Source organism: Lucilia cuprina, chromosome 4, assembly GCF_022045245.1.
Source record: "Lucilia cuprina isolate Lc7/37 chromosome 4, ASM2204524v1, whole genome shotgun sequence".
NCBI lineage: Eukaryota > Metazoa > Arthropoda > Insecta > Diptera > Calliphoridae > Lucilia > Lucilia cuprina.
The window spans coordinates 8027187-8048416 of NC_060952.1; the positions used below are offsets into that span (position 1 = coordinate 8027187).

The following is a 21230-nucleotide window of genomic DNA, read 5'->3' on the forward strand; positions in this document are numbered from 1 at the left end:
CAAGATATACCATCGTAATATCTAGCATCAAATTAATTTTAAAATAAAATTATAGAAATAGAAATTAAAAGTGAATTTTGACCTTCAAGATATTTTCTGAAGGGGAGTTTGTATGGGGTCTAGGGTCAAATGAGGCCCGATCACTATAAAAATTAGTAGTGTCATTTATTGATCTATAAAACTAAGTTCTGCAGATTTTTGTTGACATACTTAATAGAACATTCAACGTAATTATGAGCCTAAAGGACCGATTCGGGGGTGCGGTTCTAGGTCAAAACCGATTTCAATCATTTTCAATAGCGTTCGTCCTTGAACAAAAAAAAAGAGTATGTGCCAAATTTCATCAAATTGTCTTGAAAATTGCGACCTGTAGCCTGCACACAAGGTTTACATGGACACACAGACAGACGGACATAGCTAATTCGACTCAGAAAGTGATACTGAGCCGATTGGTATACTTTAAGGTGGGTCTAGAACCAATATTTTGCTGTGTTACAAACATCAGCACAAACGCATAAAACCCTCCCACTATAGTGGTGTAGGGTATAAAAACTTCTTTCAAATAACGGCCTTTAACTCATTTGAAACAATTTGTTGCATTGTTAATATTGATTATTTTCGATTTTGATAGCGGATTTTGGATTTTTTTGTTTGTTTTCTTAATTTTTTATCAATAATATTGTGACATTTTTTTCTCTTAAGTTTTGGTAACAGTTTTTAACAAACAAAATAATATATAAAACGCACACACCCCTGTATAAAAATATTTATAAAAAAAAAAATACAAACTGACGGATGGACGGAAACTATCATCATCAGTGGGTATAAAATTAAATGTTTACGAAATTTATTAATTATATTTATACACCTGATTTTAAGCGTTTACTCTCTGTTAGCTTTACGTTGAGGTTTTTAGTTTGTATTCGTTAGTTGCTATTGTTGTTGTTGTTGAATACAATGTATTGAGCAAATGTTGTTTTTTCTTTTTGGTTTCAAAAAGCTGCAGTTTTAAATTCAAAACGGAGGAACAGAAGTTTCGTAAACTTACTTAAGTCTGTAGTTGTTGTCTTTTGCGCTGCTGCTGCAAATTGGAATTTAAAAAATGATCGCATTGATTCACAACAACAAGCGCAGTGAGCGCCGCACATCAATAAATACCTTTAATAATAATTCAAGGTGAAAATATACATAAGTATGTGGCTGTATAAGAATGTGTGTGTGTGTGTAAATGATAATGCTTATTAGCTGACAACTGAATGAAGAACAGACGGACAACAGATGATTGGTATATGTATGTTTGTATACAAAAGAAATAGGTATTTCATATTAACTGAAATCTAAAAGCTCATACAGTATATATTTATGAACATACGAACACACACACACAATCACAGTTCGCTGCAAAAGCTCTTCGCTATCATTTGTATCGATCGATTTAGTATTTTTGTTGCTACACATACTTTGTATGGATTTTATAATTGTATGTTGAAAGATGTTCATGACGCATTAACTTAACACCGCGTCACTTGCACTTACACTCAGCGCTACATTCATTGATGATTCCTTCCTTACTTCATTCATACAATCAGACATATATGTATGTAGATAGACAGACATTCATAAACATATATTCATTTGTTTGTTCACTCATGTCGTTAGTCTCTATAGTTTGCTGGAGGCAACCCGGCAGCAGCCAACAAAACTAACCGACCAGTCAGGCAATCAATAAAATGTTTAAACATTAATGTTGTTTTGTCAAAACTTTAATGTTTGCAATCTGATGAAATCTTTAACATTAATGTGATGCTTAACTGGTAAACTCTTTCAGATCATAAGAGAATTGAATCATTATTGTTTATTTGAAAAATTGCAAAATTAAATGAAGAAAACTTTGTTTTATATAAGATTGAAGATTTAAAAAATCCGTCTATATTTGATTATAGAGTTTATATAAAGTCCTCTTCGGAAAGTGACTTTATATACCTATACTGCATCCAAATATATCATAAACAAATTTGTGGATATTTGGCCATTAACCCTATATAACGGCCCTTTAAAAATAATCTCCTTTGGTAAGTCTGGTATGAATATAGTTAACCCTGAACATATCCTGACGTGGAAGGGAAATTCAGTGGTATAAGATACTCGACTCAACACTCATCTCATGTTAGACCTATTCAGTGAGTATTTGACATATTGATTCTAGATATACGAGAAGGCTGGGCCCGTATACCTTTCTCTGCTTTCATTACTTATCTTTTTCATTTGAATCCAACTCATTCCTAACACTTAGGCCCAAGTTAATTCCTCTTGCTAAAAGTTGTGCGAAAATAAAGAAATCTTTGTGTATCAGTCTGTTAACCAACATTCCTTGATTTTGGATTTAAACCACGACCTCAACATGCTACCCGTATGGATCTCTTTAATAACGACTACAAACCAAAGTCCGAAATTGTGCCTTGCGGGCAAGCTGCTCTTTTTTTAACCAATAAGTTCGACCTTAGATCATTCTAAGTAAAGGCCAAGGATACATTTGACACCACCAGTGTACAGTTGCCGGTATAGCCCTAGGATTGCAATCACACCAAGATAGAAGAATTTATGAGAATCGGACCAAACTCGTACCTAGCTACTAATCTATACTTTTTAATTGCTTTTTTTTCTGATTTCAAGTCCAGCTATGGGAGGTACCATGCACACTCTGACCAAAATTATCCATACATCATTTAAGGACCCAAACATTCATACTTGTTTTTATACCCTACACCAATTTAGTGCAGAGGGTATAAGGCGTTTGTGCTGTTGTTTGTAACGCACAATAATATTGGTGCTATACCCTCCTTAAAGTATACCAATCGGATCAGAATAACTTTCTGAGCCGATTTAGCTATGTCCGTTCGTCCATGTAAACCTTGTAATCAAACTACATGTCGCAATTTTGAAGATAATTCAATGGTACATGATCTTCTATTATCACAGGGATGAAGCCTATTGAAAATGGTTTATATCGGTTCATTATTTCGCCTAGACCCAATACAACTGAAACACCGAATAGGGCTTGTAAACCTTGTAATAATACTACAAATTTAACATCGGTCCATTGTACAACTGAACCCGCCGAATAGGGCTTTTAAGATCTTTATTATGTTTAATATACTCGTATATGTATATGTATCTGTTGTCAAGGCCCTAGATCCTACAACATTGTTGGGAGTAACTTCTTCACCTTTAAATCTTTCGTAAACAAATACCTTTAATTAAAATTGCATTTAATTGAGTTAATTAACTGGTATTAATTAACTCAATTAAATGCAATTTTGAAAAACTATATCAATTTATTCAAATTTCAACAATAATTCAAAAATTCTTCTTTTCTTTTTTTTCAAATATTTTGTAACATTTGATATTTCTAGTAAATGGCATCAAGAAATTTATAATAAGTCAACAACAACAAAACATAGATTTATCAATAAAAGAAACTTTAAAACATGTTTCGGCGACCTTATACAATTTAATGGGAAATAAAAAAAAAAGAAAATACCAAAATCAAAAAAATGCCTACTAAAACAAGCTAGATAACTTAATTGCATAATATATTGTTTAAACAAATAAAAATTAAAATAAACATTCATATAAATTAATTTATTTTATACAAATTAAACAAACTTATGCATTATTGTGTTGAGATGAAATATGTTTAAAAAAAAACTAAAATTTTGATGTGAATATTGCACATTTTTTGTTTGCGGTCTTTTTTTTAATCGTTTTTTTTTTTTAATTTCGAAATTTTTTCTTTTTTTCACAGAAAACTAGAAACCTATAATCATTAATAGAGGTGCGGTTCGTCAAAAAACAAAAGGTATCAAAAGCACATAAATAAAAATTAATGAAATGAAAAATATTTGTATTATTTAAATTATTTATATTTTGTTTTATTTAAAAAAAAAAGAAAATAAATAATTGCACTTAATAACGTACTCGTATTGTATTACAAATAACTTTATATCTAAATGCATATGTACAACATACTCTTATTAGATTATGCTAATAGTTTGTGTAGATATTGATGATTATAACTACTAATGTACAAATTTTGTGTATAAATAGTAATCAATAATTTTAAATATATTTTATGTAAAATTTCATTTATACAACATGTATACGATTTTGTATACGATTTTGAAATGCATTGACGGAAATATCTAGTTAGAAGAAAACTTTTAACATAGATACCTACAGACACATTCACAATAACCCAGAAGATTGAAAAGCATTCATTGTATCAATTTTCGGAATTCATAGGTTACTTTATACATCACACGTGATCAGGAAAGAGCCAATCGTTGTTTATACGTTCCTAAGTAATCTATAAGGTAATCACTTTTATAAAAACTTTTTTAATCTTCAGCAATTATGTATTAGAGATTTATCTGTTTATTTGTAATCGAGTGGTAGTGGTTAGTGTACTAGTCCTGATGCACTGGTTAAGGAGCGCACCTTAGCCCCAATGGATTCCTTGTATTTTTTCGGATTTGATGTACTTACATACTCCTTTCAAAGTAACTAAATATTTGTAATCGATGTAAATTTCAAGTCTTATTTCTTTAGATTTAATTTTTTGTTTTAAATTTTATAAATTTACAACGAACTGCCGGGAAGTACATACATAGTTGTGTGTTTATAATAAGTAATATATATTGCAATTCTTGGCAAGGAAATCATTGTAATTTTATGGATAAATATTATACTTTATTTTAATGTATAAATGTACTATATGTTTCCCAGAAAAAATAGTGACTAAAATTGATTTTTCATAAAGATGGTAAAATTTTAGTAAGTGAGATTGATAGGGAGAGAGAGTTAAACAGTCTGATCAGAAATTCTTTGCATATTGATTAATTTCGTTCAGAAAAAAGTTAGTCATCATCGGATTGACAGTGTCTTTTAAGTTAGTTAACATATATACATCAAATCCCAAGAAATACACCTAGACCTCTATCGGGCCTGTTGTGCGCTCCTTAACAAGCGCCTCAGGTGGGAATCCAACCCACCACCTCCGGTCTACCAGACTAGAACACTGACCACTAAACTACCGGAGGCCACCAGTGTCTGTTAAAGTTTGATAATATTATTTAATGAAAAATCAATTTTCCTATATAATATTCTCAGATAGATCAGATAAATTTTTTGCTTAGAGTTTGAAAAACTTTCTAACGAAAATGTTGCTCAGAATATGATCAACAAATCTAACAAAGAGTTGCTCAATTAAAGAGGTTCTTAGAATTTGATTAAAATTTCTATCAACAGTTGCTCTGAATCTGATCAATCCACTCAACCTTTCGAACAAAATCTTACTCTCTTTTTTATGACCTTTTTGATCAAAATGTAGCTTAGAATTTTATTAACTTTTCTAACGAAAAGTTGCTCAGAGTTCGATGAACATTTCTTATAAATAGTTATTTATAATCTGATCAATCTCTTTAACAAAAATATCTTAGAAGCGGATCAATATTTCTAACAAAAAAGTTGGTCAGAATTAGAAGAACTTTAAAAAGTTTCTCAATATGAAAAATATTCATACTAAAATGATATTGGCAATCTAATTAAGCACTCTAACCAAAAGTTGCTTAGAATCCGATCAATTCTTATAACGAAAAGTTGTCGGATCAATTTTTCTAATAAAAAAGTTGCTCAGAATTAGGAAAACTTTGAATAGTTTCTCAATATCATCAATGTTCCTACTAAAAAGTTATTACCAATCTAATTAAGCACTCTAACCAAAGTTGCTTAGAATCCGATCAATTCTTTGAACGAAAAGTTGTTCGGAGCCCAATCACCTTTGCAATAAAATGTTGCTCAAGTTTTTATCAATTTTTGTAACAAAAAGTTGCTGAGAATTTGATAACCTTTTTAACAAAAAGCTGAGCATCGTTTCTAACTAATCAAACTCTCTAGAAAAAAGTTCTTCAGAATTTGATAAACTTTTCTAACAAAAAGTTTCTCCGAATTTTAAAAAACTTTACGAACAAAAAGTTGCTGAGAAGTTTCTCAACTTTTCTAACAAAAATTTGCTCAGATTCTAATATTTCTAACAATTTAATGACTTTTATAACAAAAATTTGTTTAGTAAAAAGTTGGACCGAATTTCTAGCAAAAAGTTGCCTGGAATTTGGACCACCTTTCTAAAATGAAAATTGGATTAATCTTTAAGTTGTCTCAGAATATGATGAGTTTTTCTAACAGAAATTTGCCCATACTCTTAAAGTAAAAAAAGTTGCTCGGAAGATAATAAACATTTCTGTGAAAAGTTGGCAAGAATTTGATACATCTTTCTAATAAAAGATGTTTGAAATTTAATAATTATTTCTAAAAATATTTCATCAAAATCTCATCTTTTTACTTTTAAAGTAAAAAGTTGCTCGGAATTTAATAAATATTTCTGCGAAAAGTTGCAATGAATTTGATCCACCTTTTAATTAAAAATTTTACTCAGAATCTGATTAATCTTTCTAACAATATGTTTTCGACTTTAAATTTTTCTAGTAAAAAGTTACTCACGATTTCCACATTATAAGTTCTTAATTTGTTCTTTTTCAATTCGACTTAAATTTTTTCCTACATAAAATACAAATTATTATCAAATACGCTCTTATTAATGTCATCATCAACTAATATTTATAATCTGTATTTTGCTCGTTATTCAATTGTATCGTTTTAAGAATATTAAAATCTAGACAAAATAAAAATCCAAAATTTCTAGAATTATAAATAAGTGTGCCGTGTATTTTACAAAGAGTCCATTAACCCTCAAACTACATACTTAAATGTTGTTTTGATTTTGAATATTTTTTAGACACATTTTCGTAAAACATTGCTTTACCTTTAATAATGCAAACAGAATTTCAATTATGCGCAAATCAAGTGCACACTTAGACATCAACACCCACTCGCTGTTGGTATAATATGACATTAAAAATTCAAATCTCGGAGGACACAAAAGCAATTGAACCATGGTTCGTTTAATGCATATTTACAATGTAACCTATTGGCATACTTAGTAAAGCGTTCAAAGGCAATTTTAATGATTTTATATTTTGTAATAATATAAAAAGTGATTAATTTAAATTTAAATAGAAAATGTCAATATGAATGTATCTTTAAGATAAGGTATATTCTGTTTATTTAATTACTTTTGGACATATTGTGTTTTAACCTATTATTTAATAAGGAATATGTTACTTTGATATAAGTATATCTACATTTATTAAAAAGTTTATTATATTTTACTGAAATTAAATTATAATTTGAAACTTATAACTTATAAAAACACATATACGTTGAGCGAATATACATATATTAAAGCCATATATATTAAATTGCCAACCCTTTTTTTACAAATAAGTTGTAAATGCCTTTACAAATACACACTTACATATCCTTTCTACATAAGTAATTTAATGAACAAAACACATATGCTTCCACATCACTTTACCAAAGAACAAAGTCCTACCACTGCACTACACATCTCATACTTATCATACTTTTAACTTCCGGTATTAAACAAATTAAAACAATATAAACAAAGGGTCCTTTCATTGGCTTTTGCATGCACTAATACACATAAAATATAAAGCAACAAAAACTTAAAAAAAGAAACAAATAACAAAAAGGAGAAGCTAAAACAAAAAACTGACCACAAACAACAACAGTAGTAGCAGCAACAACAACAACACACATAAACCAACAACATGTTAAAAGAAATGATTGGATTTCCTTTAATAACCAAAAACAAATAGTTACAAACAAACCAACAACAAACAAAATAAACAAACACAACACAAGAGCACTTAAACACACTAAGCCAAGCGAACTAAAAAAATAAAAATCTACGAAAAACTTAAAATGAGCACATGGCTGCCAAAAGATACCAGATATCAGATATGAGATACTTTTACAAATAGATACAATCTTATCACACATATTTGTACACTAATCATGAGCAGAGAAAATTGTACTAATATTATTAAAAAAGTACTTTTTTTGAACTGAAATTTGTATATCGGAATTTTCAGTTTTTTGGTAAAAAGTTGCTTAGAATCTTTTTGACTTTAAATGAATCTGATCAACTTTTCTAGTAAAAAGTTGCTCAGAATCTGATCAAACTTTTCTAGTGAAAAGTAGCTAAGATTCTGATCAACTTTTCTACTAAAATGTTGCTAATATTCTGATCAACTTATCTAGTTGCTCAGAATCTGAGCAACTTATCTAGTAAAAATTTGCTGAGAATCTGATCAACTTTTCTAGTAAAAAGTTGCTCAGAATCTTATAAATTTTCTAGTAAAAAGTTGCTCAGAATCTGATCAACTTTTCTAGTAAAAAGTTGCTTAGAATCTGATCAACTTTTCTAGTAAAATGTTGCTCAGAATCTGTTCAACTTTTCTAGTAAAAAGTTGCTCATATTCTGATCAACTTTTGTAGTAAAAAGTTGTTTATATTCCGATCAACTTTTCTAGTAAAAAGTTGCTCAGAATCTGATCAAACTTTTCTAGTAAAAAGTTGCTCAGAATCTGATCAAACTTTTATAGTAAAAAGTTGCTCAGAATCTGATCAAACTTTTCTAGTAAAAAGTTGTTCATATTCTGATCAAACTTTTCTAGTAAAAAGTTGTTCATATTCTGATCAACTTTTCTAGTAAAAAGTAGCTCAGATTCTGATCAACTTTTCTAGTTAATATTGCTCATATTCTAATCAACTTATCTGGTTAAAGGTTGCTCAGAATCTGATCAACTTATCTAGTAAAAAGTTGCTCAGAATATTATCTACTTTTCTAGTAAAAAGTTGCTCAGAATCTGATTAACTTTTCTAGTAAAAAGTTGCTCAGAATCTGATCAACTTTTCTAGTAAAAAGTTGCTCAGAATCTGATCAACTTTTCTAGTAAAAAGTTGCTCAGAATCTGATCAAACTTTTCTAGTAAAAAGTTGCTCAGAATCTGATCAACTTTTCTAGTAAAAAGTTCCTCAGAATCTGATCAACTTTTCTAGCAAAAAGTTGTTTATATTCTGATCAACTTTTCTAGTAAAAAGTTGCTCAGAATCTGATCAAACTTTTATAGTAAAAAATTGCTCAGATTCTGACCACTTTTTCTAGTAAAAATTTGCTCTGATTCTGATCAACTTTTCTAGTAAAAAGCTATTCATATTCTGATCAACATTTTTAATAAAAAGTTGCTTAGATTCCGATCAACTTTTTTAGTAAAAAGTTGCTCAGATTCCGATCAACATTTATAGTAAAAAGTTGCTCATATTCTGATCATACAAATTTTAATAAAAAAAAATTCCTCAAAAACTGATCGAGACTGAATGGGAATTTGATATATTTGTTGTAAACAAATCCAAATAAAAGTACCAATTATAATAGTACTTAGTAGTTACCCTAAAGAAACAAACCAAACAAAAACTTCTAACCAAAAAAGGAGGGTGTTGTTATTTACACTGCAACTGGGTGGGTGAGTCAGTGTATAAGTGCGTTAGTGAACAAGTGAATGAATATGAGTGAGTACATTGAGCTATTGGGTCATGAATGTATAATTATGTGTGTTGCAACAAACAAAACCAAAAAACAAACACACACACACAAACAAATAGTAGTAAAATGTAAAGATTGTAAATTTGTAAAATTGTTAAAAGATTAGAGAAGAATTTTTATCGTTGATATTCGGTTACATATGACAACTTGATGACATAATAGACGAGGGATACTATATTTCTATATACATACATAAATACAAGTACATATACATAGTAGAATTTGTAAATAAAAACACGACTCTCATTTATAAAGAGTAAAATTAACTTTTATTTATTTTATTAAACATGGTCTCACGTACTTATAGTAGTACTTAGTTCTTGCTCGTGAGGGGGTGGAATTAAAAAAAAAACTCGTACTCGTAAATAAGTGACAAAATAATAGAGATGACAGTAGAATACTAGTAAGTTTGTTAAAAAAAAGTTCAGAAAGAGAGTTATATTAAGAGAAGATTATGTAAATAAGCATTGGATAGAGGATAAAGGAATATTGAGACCATGAATTTTGAGTATTTGTTGTGAATTTTGGGAACTTTGAGTACCAAATGTTTTATCTAAAATTATCAATATATTTTTTCAATATATTATTAAATTATAAAGTATAGTAATAATTCCAATGAATTGCTATGTTGCCAAGAATCTGAAAAGTCAAAAGTTACCCTAAGTCATGCAACAAATTGCCAAATTCTAATAAACATTTCAAAAGCCTGATTAACTTTTCTGGTAAATTATTAATTTCATTAAAATGCTCAACATTTCTGCTATCAAGTTGCTCTGAATCTGATCAACTTTTGTAATACAAAGTTTCTTAGAGTCTGATTAACTTTTGTAATACAAAGTTTCTCAGAGTCTGATCAACGTTGTGGTAAAAAGTTGTCAGGAGTCTGTACAAAGAGTAGCTCGGAGTCTGATTAGCTGTTCCAGTAAAATCTCGGAATATAATCAACTTTTCTAGTTAAATGATGCTCAGAAACTGCAAAGGAAATCCCAGCAAAAGAACTCCCAAAGAAGCGAAAAAGAAGAAAAGAAGCGAAAAAGAAGTTACTCCAGTACTGAAAAAAAAACCCGAAGAAGTTACGATTTTAACATAGGCTTGTCATAGGAGGAATGTCCTTTTTATTTGATTCCAAATTCATTACATCTGATGTCATTCTCAGGAAGTAATTTTAAAGTTCCTTGTAAAAATTTGCTCATATTCTAAACTAACTTTTCAGAGAAAAAGTTGTTCAAAATATACTCGACTTTTTTAAGAAAAGTTTGTAACAATTTTTTTAGTAGCAATTTGCCTAGAATCCGATCATCTTATTCAGTAAGAAGACTTTGATTAAATGTTTAATCTGAAGAAAAGTATATTCTTCTCGAAAAAAGTTGCTCAATAGTCAGTTTTGAGTAAAAGTTGCCAGCTAAACTATTTAACATTAAAATATTTTCATTAAAATGTTTTTTTGCAGGTCTGGTGAACATTACTAGTGACAAAGGGTTCTATAGTTGAAACGAAAAGTCGACATTTTGCATTTTATGAATAGCAGATTTTTCGACTTTTTTCCTTCAATTCAAACTTTTATACTTTTCGACTTTAAGTATTTTATAAATAGTCGACTTTTTGACTTTTTCCGACTTTTTTGGAGTTTTTCCGACTATTTTAGAGCTTTTGACTTTTTTCCACCTATTAAAACTTTTCGACTATTTTTGACTTTTTTCTACTATTTTTGACCTTTTTCGACTTTATTTAACTTTTTCCCGCTAATCGAATTTTTCGACTATTTTTTTTACTTTTTTCGGGTTTTTCCGACTATTTTAGAGTTTTTGGCTTTTTTCCACTTATTTAAAATGTTCGACTATTTTGACTTTACTCTACTATTTTCGTCTTTTTCCGACATTTTTCGACTTCTCGACTTATTAAAAATTTACGAATATTTTTTGACTTTTTTATTCCAACTTTTTTCGACTTTTTGACTTTTATTTCCAAAGTCGACTTTTCGACTTTATTAACAGACGATAGTCGAGTTATCGACTTTTTTGAAACAAAATAGTCGACTTCGACTTTTTTCGACAAAAATTCGATTGTCGAAAGTCGATTTACAGAACCCTATTCTGTAGTTATAGTTCTCAAAAATCTAGTTAACTTTTCTGCTAAAAGCTTCTCTAAAACAGATTAGAATTTCTTACAAATTGAGTAGAATTTTTTAAAGGTGACAAAACTTTTATTCAAAGAACATTTAAATGTTTCTCGGTAACCGCAAGAAAAACGCTAATATGTTTCTACTGTTTACAAAGCTTAAGATACATATGTGTATTTTTCAGTTGTTGTAATTTGTTTATGGTGGTGTATTTTGCAACAAAACAACTCACAATAAAAGAGAGTAGTTTATATTCAGTATTTTTATCTTTCAGATACATTTCTACACAACACGTTTTTCATATCAAAACTCATATTGTTCCGAAAAAAAAATGGGAGTATGGTCTGAAGAAAATACACAAACCAAAATTTGGGATACGTGGTTAAACTTTGAGAGAATTTTATTTTTTTTTTACAATGTGCCGCCTCAGCACAATGTATTTGAAGTAGTACGTTCAACACAATATTGGTGAATGTGAATGATGAATATATTTAATTTTTTTTTGTTTTGTGTGCTTTTTCTTTTTTTAATGTATTTTTTTTTTTGTAAGTTTTTTTGTTTTTGTTGTTTTCTATGGATGTATCTTTTTAATACATTGGGTTGATATTCTCTTGCTTTAGATAGCTCACTTTAGTTTGATTTTTGCTTTGGGTTGTGTCTGGCCAACAAAAATATTCAATATATTTTTACAATATTCCTAAATAACAAAAATAATAATAAAAACTTATTATATGCTGAAAAAAAACAGTAAAAAATAATAAAAAAGTTTTAACTTAAAAATTTTAACTAAAAGAAACACAACATTAATTTAAATAAATTTACAAAAAGAATTAATTAAATATTTTTTGAAAAAAACTAAAGTGCTTTTGGTTTTACTCAGTTGTTTTATTAAGTTTATTTAATATTTATGAAAAAGTGTTATTTACAAACAAGAAGCAGAAATATTATATATTTTTTTTATTGATAAAAAGTTTTTATTGCTGAATACAGAAAAATCATAATGAAATACACCTTTAGCTAAAAAGAAAACTTAAATGTATGTTAAATTAAGAAAAAAATAAATATTAAATAAAATCAAAAAATCAAAACGAAAAGTATGAGTAATTAATAAAAAAATAACAAATAAGAAGTACCAATAGTATCAAATTGTTAAATCTTTTAAAAAAAGTGCAAATTTCTCTGTATGTTTTTTTTGGGGGGGGGGGGGATTTAATAACAATTTATAACAAAAACAAAATATAGAGCAATAACACCGTCGTGGCGTCGTCGTAATCGTGCTCGTTATCAAATAAAAATAAATAATAAAAAAATTAAATAAATAAAAAAATTAAAGTTGGTTGTCATGTGGTTAAAATATTTGTAGGCAGTCACTTCATGTATATTAATTATTACAACATTTTGTTTAATATTTAATAACAGCCAACAAATAAACACAAAATTCTTAAATTATTTTCTTTTAAATCTCATAATTACATTTTTTTAAACTTTGTTTTTGTTTATTTTTAAATTAAATACTAACTCATTTCCCTTACAAACAAATTCTTGCTAATTGTGCTTTTATTTTTTTTTTGCAAAGAATTAAGATTTTTTTTGCTTTATTTCTTTTACACTTTTCGTAATGTATAAAGGTGTTATTAGTTTTTTCCACTTACATACTTGTGAAAAATATGACATAATTATACAAAGAAAAAAAAGTAATAATATACACTCATAACAGTGGTGGAACGAAAATAAGCACACAAGATATTAAATTTTTAACAAAAGATTTTATCAGACTTTAAACAACTTTTAACTTAAGAAGCGAATCAAACTTTGAGCAACTTTTTTATTGAAAAAGTTTATCAGTTGATTTCATTATAAAAGCTTTTCACACTTTGGAGGACTTTAAAAAAATTGATCAGACTCTGAGCTACTTTCCACAAAAAAAAGTTTATCAGATTAGGCAACTTTTTACTAGAAATATCTATCATATTTTAAGGAACATTTTACTAAAAAAAGTTGATAAGACTCTGAGCAACATTTTCCCAGATGTGTTGATCATACTCTGAAAACATTCTTTTTGGAAAACCTGGATTCTAAGCAACTTTTTACAAAATGAACTTTACTAAAATAGTCCATCATACTCTAAAACACTTTTTAGTCGAAAATCTCAGCAACTTTTTACCACAAAAGTTGATCAGACTTTGAGTCACCTTTTAGTAGAAAAGATAATATGTAACTCTGAACAACTTTTCTCTGGAAAACCTCATCGGATTCTGAGAAACTTTTACGTACTAGAGAGAGTTGATCAGACTCTTAGTAACTTTTTACTAGAAAGTCTGACCAACTTTTGACTTCACAAGCTGATCATACTCTAAATAATTTTTCACGGTAAAATCTGATCAGATACTGAGCAGCTTTTTATAGAAAAGTCTTTTTACTAGAAAGTACGAGCAACTAAAAAAGTTGATCAAAGCAGCAGAAAAATTTATCATTGATAAGATTCTGAGCAAATCTTTACTAGAGTCACTTTTTACAAGAATGTCTAAGCAACTTTTTCCTACAAAAGTTGATCATACTCTTAGCACGCATAATCTGATCAGATTCTGAGCAACTTTTTACTAAGAAAAAAGTCCATTAGACTGTGCTGAACTAATTACTAGAAAAGTCGATAAGACTCTCAGTTACTTTTTACTACAAAGTCTGAGCAGCTTTTTACTACAAAAGTTGATCATACTCTAAAGAATTTCTCACGGCAAAATCTGATCAGATTCTGAGCAACTTTTTACTAGAAAAGCCCATTAAATAGTTGATCAAACTCTGAGTCACTTTTTACTAGTAAAGTTGATCACACTCTGAACAACTTTTCCCTGAAAAATGTGATCAGATTCTGAGCAAGTGTTTACTAGAATGTCTGAGCAACTTTCTCATACAAAAGTTGATCATACTCTAAACATCTTTTCACGCAAAATCTGATCAGATTCTGAGCAACTTTTACTAAAAAAAAATCCATCAGACTCTGTTCATTTTTTACTAGAAAGTCTGAGTAACTTTTTACTAGAAAAGTTGATCATACTCAGACACACTTTTTACTAGAAAAGTTGATCATACTCTGAGCAACTTTTCTCTGGCAAATCTGATCAGATTCTGAGAAAATTTTTACTAAAAAAGTCGCTCAGACTTTTAGAAACTTATTGCTGGCAAAGTCGATCAGACTCTGAGTAACGTTTTGCTAAAAAAGTCGATCAAACACTTAACAACTTTTAACTATAAAAGTCGATCAGACTCGGGGCAACTTTGTACTTGAAAATATGATGAGGTTCTGAGTAACTTTTAACAAAAAAAAAGTCAATCAGACTCTGAGCAACTTTTGATTAAAACAAATTATTAAATACTAATACAGTTAGTAAGTTAGTTGAAAGAAGGATTTACATATACATCAAATCCAAAGAAATACATCTAGGCCTCTATCGGAACTCTGATAAACTTTTAACTATAGAAGTTGATCACACTCTGTGCAACTTCTATGGAGTAGTTGATGTTTATAAGATCCAATGAAATTAATCAAGTTCTTCTGAATCAGAGCAACTACAAAAGTATGAATCACTATGTTTGCAAATTTCCGTATTTAATAATTTTACGGAAATACAAAACCAAAAGATATGTTCTAAGAAACCCCTATGCACATATTCTGGGTAAAGTACCCAATATTCTACATATCTAAAAAATTCCTTCAAAATTTAATAAAGTATGTGCTACCATGAATACTAATTAGTTCCTATTTTTTTAAATTAAATGTGTCATTGCTACAAATATGAGCACAACTGTAAATATGGTATGAGGAGTATTGGCAAAAATTGAGCACGAGTATACTATAACCCGGTTTAAGAAAGCGCGCGCATTATATTATTTCTCCTGCTCAGCGAATTGTATTTGAAAAAGTCTTTCTTTTCTCACTCTCTTTTTAAAAAAAAAATACACTCACTAAGTCTCCCTTGCACTCGCTATTACTCAGTGTTCTAACGGAATTTCGAACCACAAAATTTTTAATAATTTTTGACAGTTTTATAAATGTCAAAATATTATTCTTTTCTGCTGTTCTTACTTACCATTTCACTATTTTATCTCTTTTGTTTACTATAGCTTATGGTTAGTGTAAACGATGAATCGCTCGTGTAGTAAATGTGTAAGTTGGTGTAAATGTTGTTTTTGTTATTGCTGCTATTTAATGTTTGATTTCTTCTTGTTGGCCACGTTTTTGCTGTAACACAGAAAAATGGTTAAGAAACGTTTTCTGTGCTGAATTTTTTTCCTCAATTCCGCTATATTTTCATATTCGTGAATCAACAGACAGACTCCTTTTTTTAACAACTGGATTTATTGCTTAACTTTTATTACACTCGTACCCTATTGTATGAGTTTTAGTTGTTTGTTTGTTTTTTTTCACATATTTTCTTGTTTTGTCTTCATTAGATTAAGTCAATATCTTTCTAATGTGTGTCATGTTATCTTTAAATGTGTTTTGTTCATGTCTTTCTTGGCCAAAAATCGATTAGATTGTTTATTGTGTTATTTTCTTGATTTCAAACAAATATTTCGACTGTATGGGGATTTTTTTTTGGTGTTTTTGTTAAATACAACATTAAAATTATTAGTGCAAAACTAAAATAAAAAATTTTTCTTTTATTGATTTTAATTTTTTTATTAAATTGTTGCAATATTTTGTTAATGGAAGCTGTTGAAATGTTGTAATGTGTTTATTTTACTTCTTCTTTTGATAAAAATAAAACAAGGACAGAAGGTCAAAGAGTAAATGTTGTTAAAATTAAACTATTATTAGAAAGTTTTTTTTTTTCAATTTGACTTTTATTGGAATTTTATAATTAAAATTGTAAAAAATTTCAAATTGTTTAGATTTTTATTTTCAGATAAATTCGTATAGTCTATAAAAGTTTGACAAATTCTTGTAGTAAAATATTTTTTGATCACATTCTTCTTAGTAAAATTTTTGATCAGACTCTGAGTAACTTTTTACTAGAAAAATTGATCAGACTTTGAGCATATTTTAACTAGAAAAGTTGATCTTGAAACTAGAAAAGTTGATTTGGTTATGAGCAACTTTTTACCAGAAAAGTTGATAAGACTCTGAGCAACATTGAAATAAAAAAGTTGATCGGTCTTTGAACAACTTTTTACCGGAAAAGTTGATCAGACTGTGAGCAACATTGAAATAAAAAAGTTGATAGGTCTTTGAGCAACTTTTTACCAGAAAAGTTGATCAGACAGAGTAACTTTTCACTAAAAATGTTGATCAGACTTTGAGCTCCTTTTTACTAAGCATTACTTAAAAAGATGATCAAAATATGTATTACTTTTTACTAGAAAAGTTGATCAAAATCCGAACAACTTGAAAAGTTGATCAAAATGTCAACAACTTTTTACTAAAAAAGTGGATCAGACTCTGAGCAACATTCTTTTTAGAAAATTTGATAAGAATCTGAAACATTTTTTACTTAAAAAGATGGTTAGATTCTGAACAACTTTTTACCAGAATTCTGAGCAACTTTTTATTAGAAATGTTGATAAGAATCTGAACAATTTTTTTCTTAAAAAGAAAATTTTTTTTCTACAAAAGTTGATCAGACCCTGAGCAACTTTTTTCAACAAAAGTTGATCAGACCCTGATCAACTTTTTACTACAAAAGTTGATCAAGCTCTGAGCAACTTCTTGGTACAAATTTTTTTCAGTCTCAGCAAATTCTTACTTAAAAAATTGATCAGACTCAACTAGAAAAATTGATCAAAAGCTGAGAAATTTTTAGTAGAAATGCAAATTAGACTTTGAGCAACTTTTTACCAGCAAAGTTGATCAGATCCTTAACAACTTTTTACTATAAAAGTTGATCAGACTCTAAGCAACATTTTACTCGAAAAGTTGATCAGAATCTGAGCAACATTTTACTCGAAAAGTTGATAAGAATCTGAGCAACATTTTACTTGAAAAGTTGATCAGACTCATTTAGAAATTTTTACTAGTCACTAGATCTGTACCTTTTAACTGAAGTTATTTGAAGTTGTTTAACTAGAGAAAACAGATCAACAACAAAAGTGTGAGTCACTGTAAGTGATTAAGAGTTGCTGATCAGAATCTGTGATCTTTAGCAATATTATAAGAAATCAAAGTATAACAATGGCAACAACCGCTTAAATTCAAAAAGAAAATAGACCACAATCAAATTTGAATAAAATATAAATCTATTGTAAATAAATTACAAAATTTTTAACAAAAGAATTTAAAGCAAAAATTGGAATAAGATTTTATCTAAGACTTGATAAATAAATAAAAAAATATTCATAAGAAAGAAACGGAAATCTAAAAAAGAGTAATAAAATAAATAAATAAAGATGCTTAAAATTTTTATACTCAGACACTGAAATGGCTTAAGTCGAGACAGGCAAATCTCTCGATTTAGTTGCACATGAATAAATTTTAGTAGATTTTTTTTACTGTTTTTATTGTAGTTTTATTAAAACATTTTTTTTTAATTCACATGATACTAATGATGTACGGTGCTGTAGTAAATTGTTGGGGATGTATGAAATCTGCACACTACAGACTATAGTTTTTAGTACTTAATAGCAGTAGATATATGTACGTATATACATCTAGCTACTTGTCTACTAAAAGCTAGAAAGTTGTTCCGCACATTCATGTGGATTTATGTATGGTTACTTAGTGTTTTTTTTTTTATTTTAACAAATTCGTATATTTATTTATTATTATAAATATATTTTGTACTCAAGTGTAGATGATAGATGAGGGGGTTTCGTTAGTTATATCATGCTCAGAGCTCAATCTTCTACTTGACTAATGAATACTAAAAAAAAACTAACTAAAATAACTAACTCGTTGTTTAGATTAAAATAACGAATATAAATGACTGGCTTGTCTGATCATCTGTGCAAATAATATGATTTTCTACACCTTCGACAAAAATATTAGTTAAAAAGTTTACTACTAAGAAAAAAAAAAAGAAATAATTTAAAATTGTCATTAACAGTAAATTTCCTTTTAGTCTTTAACCAAAAACAAAAACGTTTATGACTAACTAATAAATAGTAGTTCTCTTTTACTAATTATTCATTTACTATAAAACATTTAAACTAAATGTGTAAAATTTCATTATAAATTTTATTTCATTTAATTAATATTCATTAAATTAATAACTGCTTAACGTATAACGTTCTAAACCATTGATCTTTTATGTTAAATAATTTAAAGAAAAAATTCCACTAGTAATGCAACTAGTATTAATATTATTTAATATTTCCTTCCTATTAAATTTATGAAATGTTTTTTTTATAATTATTCATTTATTATTATTTTCCACTTGTAGTTTTATTGCAAATTTTTATTAAAATACAAATAAATCTACATCTACATTCTTATACGTAATTCAAAGCTGTAATTTTCCTTAAAATTAATTCCTGTTTTTATATATTTTTTAAAAACTTTTAACTTCTAAATCAAAATCCTGTTATTTTGTTTAATTTTTATTTTTAGTTTTTTTTTTTGCGGTTAATTATTTAAATAAAAAACCGGTTATTTGTAATTTATTTTTTAAAGATAATTTACTGTTTGTAAAATTTTTATTGAATTTATGGAAAACTTTTGTAATGAAAAATACATGAACATGTTTTCAAAATTTCAACTACAGTTTGTGTGAAAAGAAAATGTTCGCAGACGTTGATGTTTGTAAATTTTTATTTGGGAACCAAAACTTGTTTTAGTTACGTCTTCCAATTTTTCTGAAAATGTTAATAATACAATGAAAAACTTTTTTTAATAGAAGAGGGTCTAGAAAAATTATCGGTCTCTGATCCATATTTTACTGGAAAAGTTTTTCTGTAAATTCGTCTCTGATTAAAAACTGATCAAATTTTTATTGAACGAAATTAAGTAGAAATCGAGCAATTTTTTACTGGACGTGTGAATTAGACTATGAGCCAATTTTTACGAGAAAAGTATTTAAGACTGTAAGTCGTTTTGCTGTGGCCTCCGGTAGGTTAGTGGTTAGTGTTCTAGTCTGGTAGACCGGATGTGGTGGGTTCGATTCCCACCCGTGGCACTGGTTGAGGAGCGCACAACAGGCTCTATTGAGGCCTAGGTGTATTTCTTCGGATTTGATGTGTATACATCCTCCTTTCAAACTAACTAACTAAGTCGTTTTGCTAGAAAAGTAAATTAGACTCTTAGCATCTTTTTCTAGAGAAGTGAACGAATATCTAATAATTGTTTTACTAGATATATTTATCATACTTCTTTCTTTTATTAACTCTTCTTAAAAAAGGTTGCTCCTTTTTCAAGAAAAATTAATGAAATTCGGAGCAAGTTTTTTCAAAAAAACTGTTGACCAAACATTAAGAAACTTTTAAGAAACTGGATAGCTTTTAGTACGAAAGTCAAATCATCGAAATGTTGATCAAATTCGTAATAACTTTTTTCACGAAAATTTTATTAAATTTTGAGGAACTTGTTAATAGAAAAATTGACCAGGCTCGATCGATAAAACTGTACAAATTCATAATATTTTTTTTTTTAAATTTTATTAAATTTTGACGAACTTTTTAATATAAAAGTTGACCAGGTTCGATCGATAAAACTGTACACATTTTTTTAGTAGAGTCTGTACGTTGATCTTAGAAACGTTAACTAACATCTATAAATTGTTTTACTAGTCAGTCTCTGAGCATACCTTTTCAAAAAGAAAATAATTTAACACGGAGCTACTTTTTCCAAAAAAAGTTTAGCAATTTCTGTGATCAGTTTGCTTTCCTAAAAAATTGTGATCAACTTCTTAAAGTTGATCACACTCTGATCGACATGCCGAATAATTGATAAATGTATGTTGAAAAAAGTTGATCAGACAATCAGCAAGGTTTTACTCGAAATGTTGATCAAATTCTTAGTAAATTTTTTCACGAAAATTTTATTAGATTTCGAAGAATTTTTTACTATAAAAGATCGGATTTGATCGATAAGATTGAAACAATTTTTGAATGGAATTGTAAAAAAATCAGGGCAATCAGTTTTTACATGAAATGTTAACCAGATTTGAAATATTTTTTTTCACGAAAAATTTATTTAGTTATAACGATCTTTCTACTAGAAAAATCGATCAGACACGATCGATAAGACTTTTTAGTAGAGAAGTAAAACAATAAACTGGGCAACTTTGAACATATCAGACCCGATCTTTTTTTATCGGAAAAGGTGATCATGGAAAGCTGATAATATTCTAAATAACTTTTTTCTCAAAGATGTTGATCAGACTTTTAACAACTTTTAACTAGAAAAAAGAGTGAGAAAAATTAAAAAAAAAAGTTGAATTGATTCTGCGCAACTTTTGTCTAGAAATATTGATTACGTGGGAATATGTGAAAATGTTTACTACTTTTGTCATAAATAACTAATACTTTCTATGCGACGAGGTTCAAATAAAAGTCTAGACTTTTAATTTCATATTTAAATAATTAAAGCTTTAA

General features: G+C 28.2%; 1 protein-coding gene across 4 annotated transcripts in view; it reads left to right on the forward strand.

Moving 5' to 3' along the window:
* LOC111676459 (elongation of very long chain fatty acids protein AAEL008004) overlaps positions 1-21230 on the forward strand; it is an 84188-nt gene that overhangs the window by 21056 nt on the left and 41902 nt on the right. For 2 of the 4 annotated variants that reach the window (XM_046950680.1, XM_046950683.1), the window contains exon 1: positions 12490-12741. The exons of 1 other annotated variant lie outside the window; for it this stretch is intronic. The gene's annotated coding sequence lies outside the window, so the exon portion shown is untranslated. Of the gene's footprint in view, positions 1-3805; positions 3860-12489; positions 12742-21230 lie in introns of those variants that run through there. One more of the 4 variants, XM_046950684.1, reaches the window with a different exon arrangement.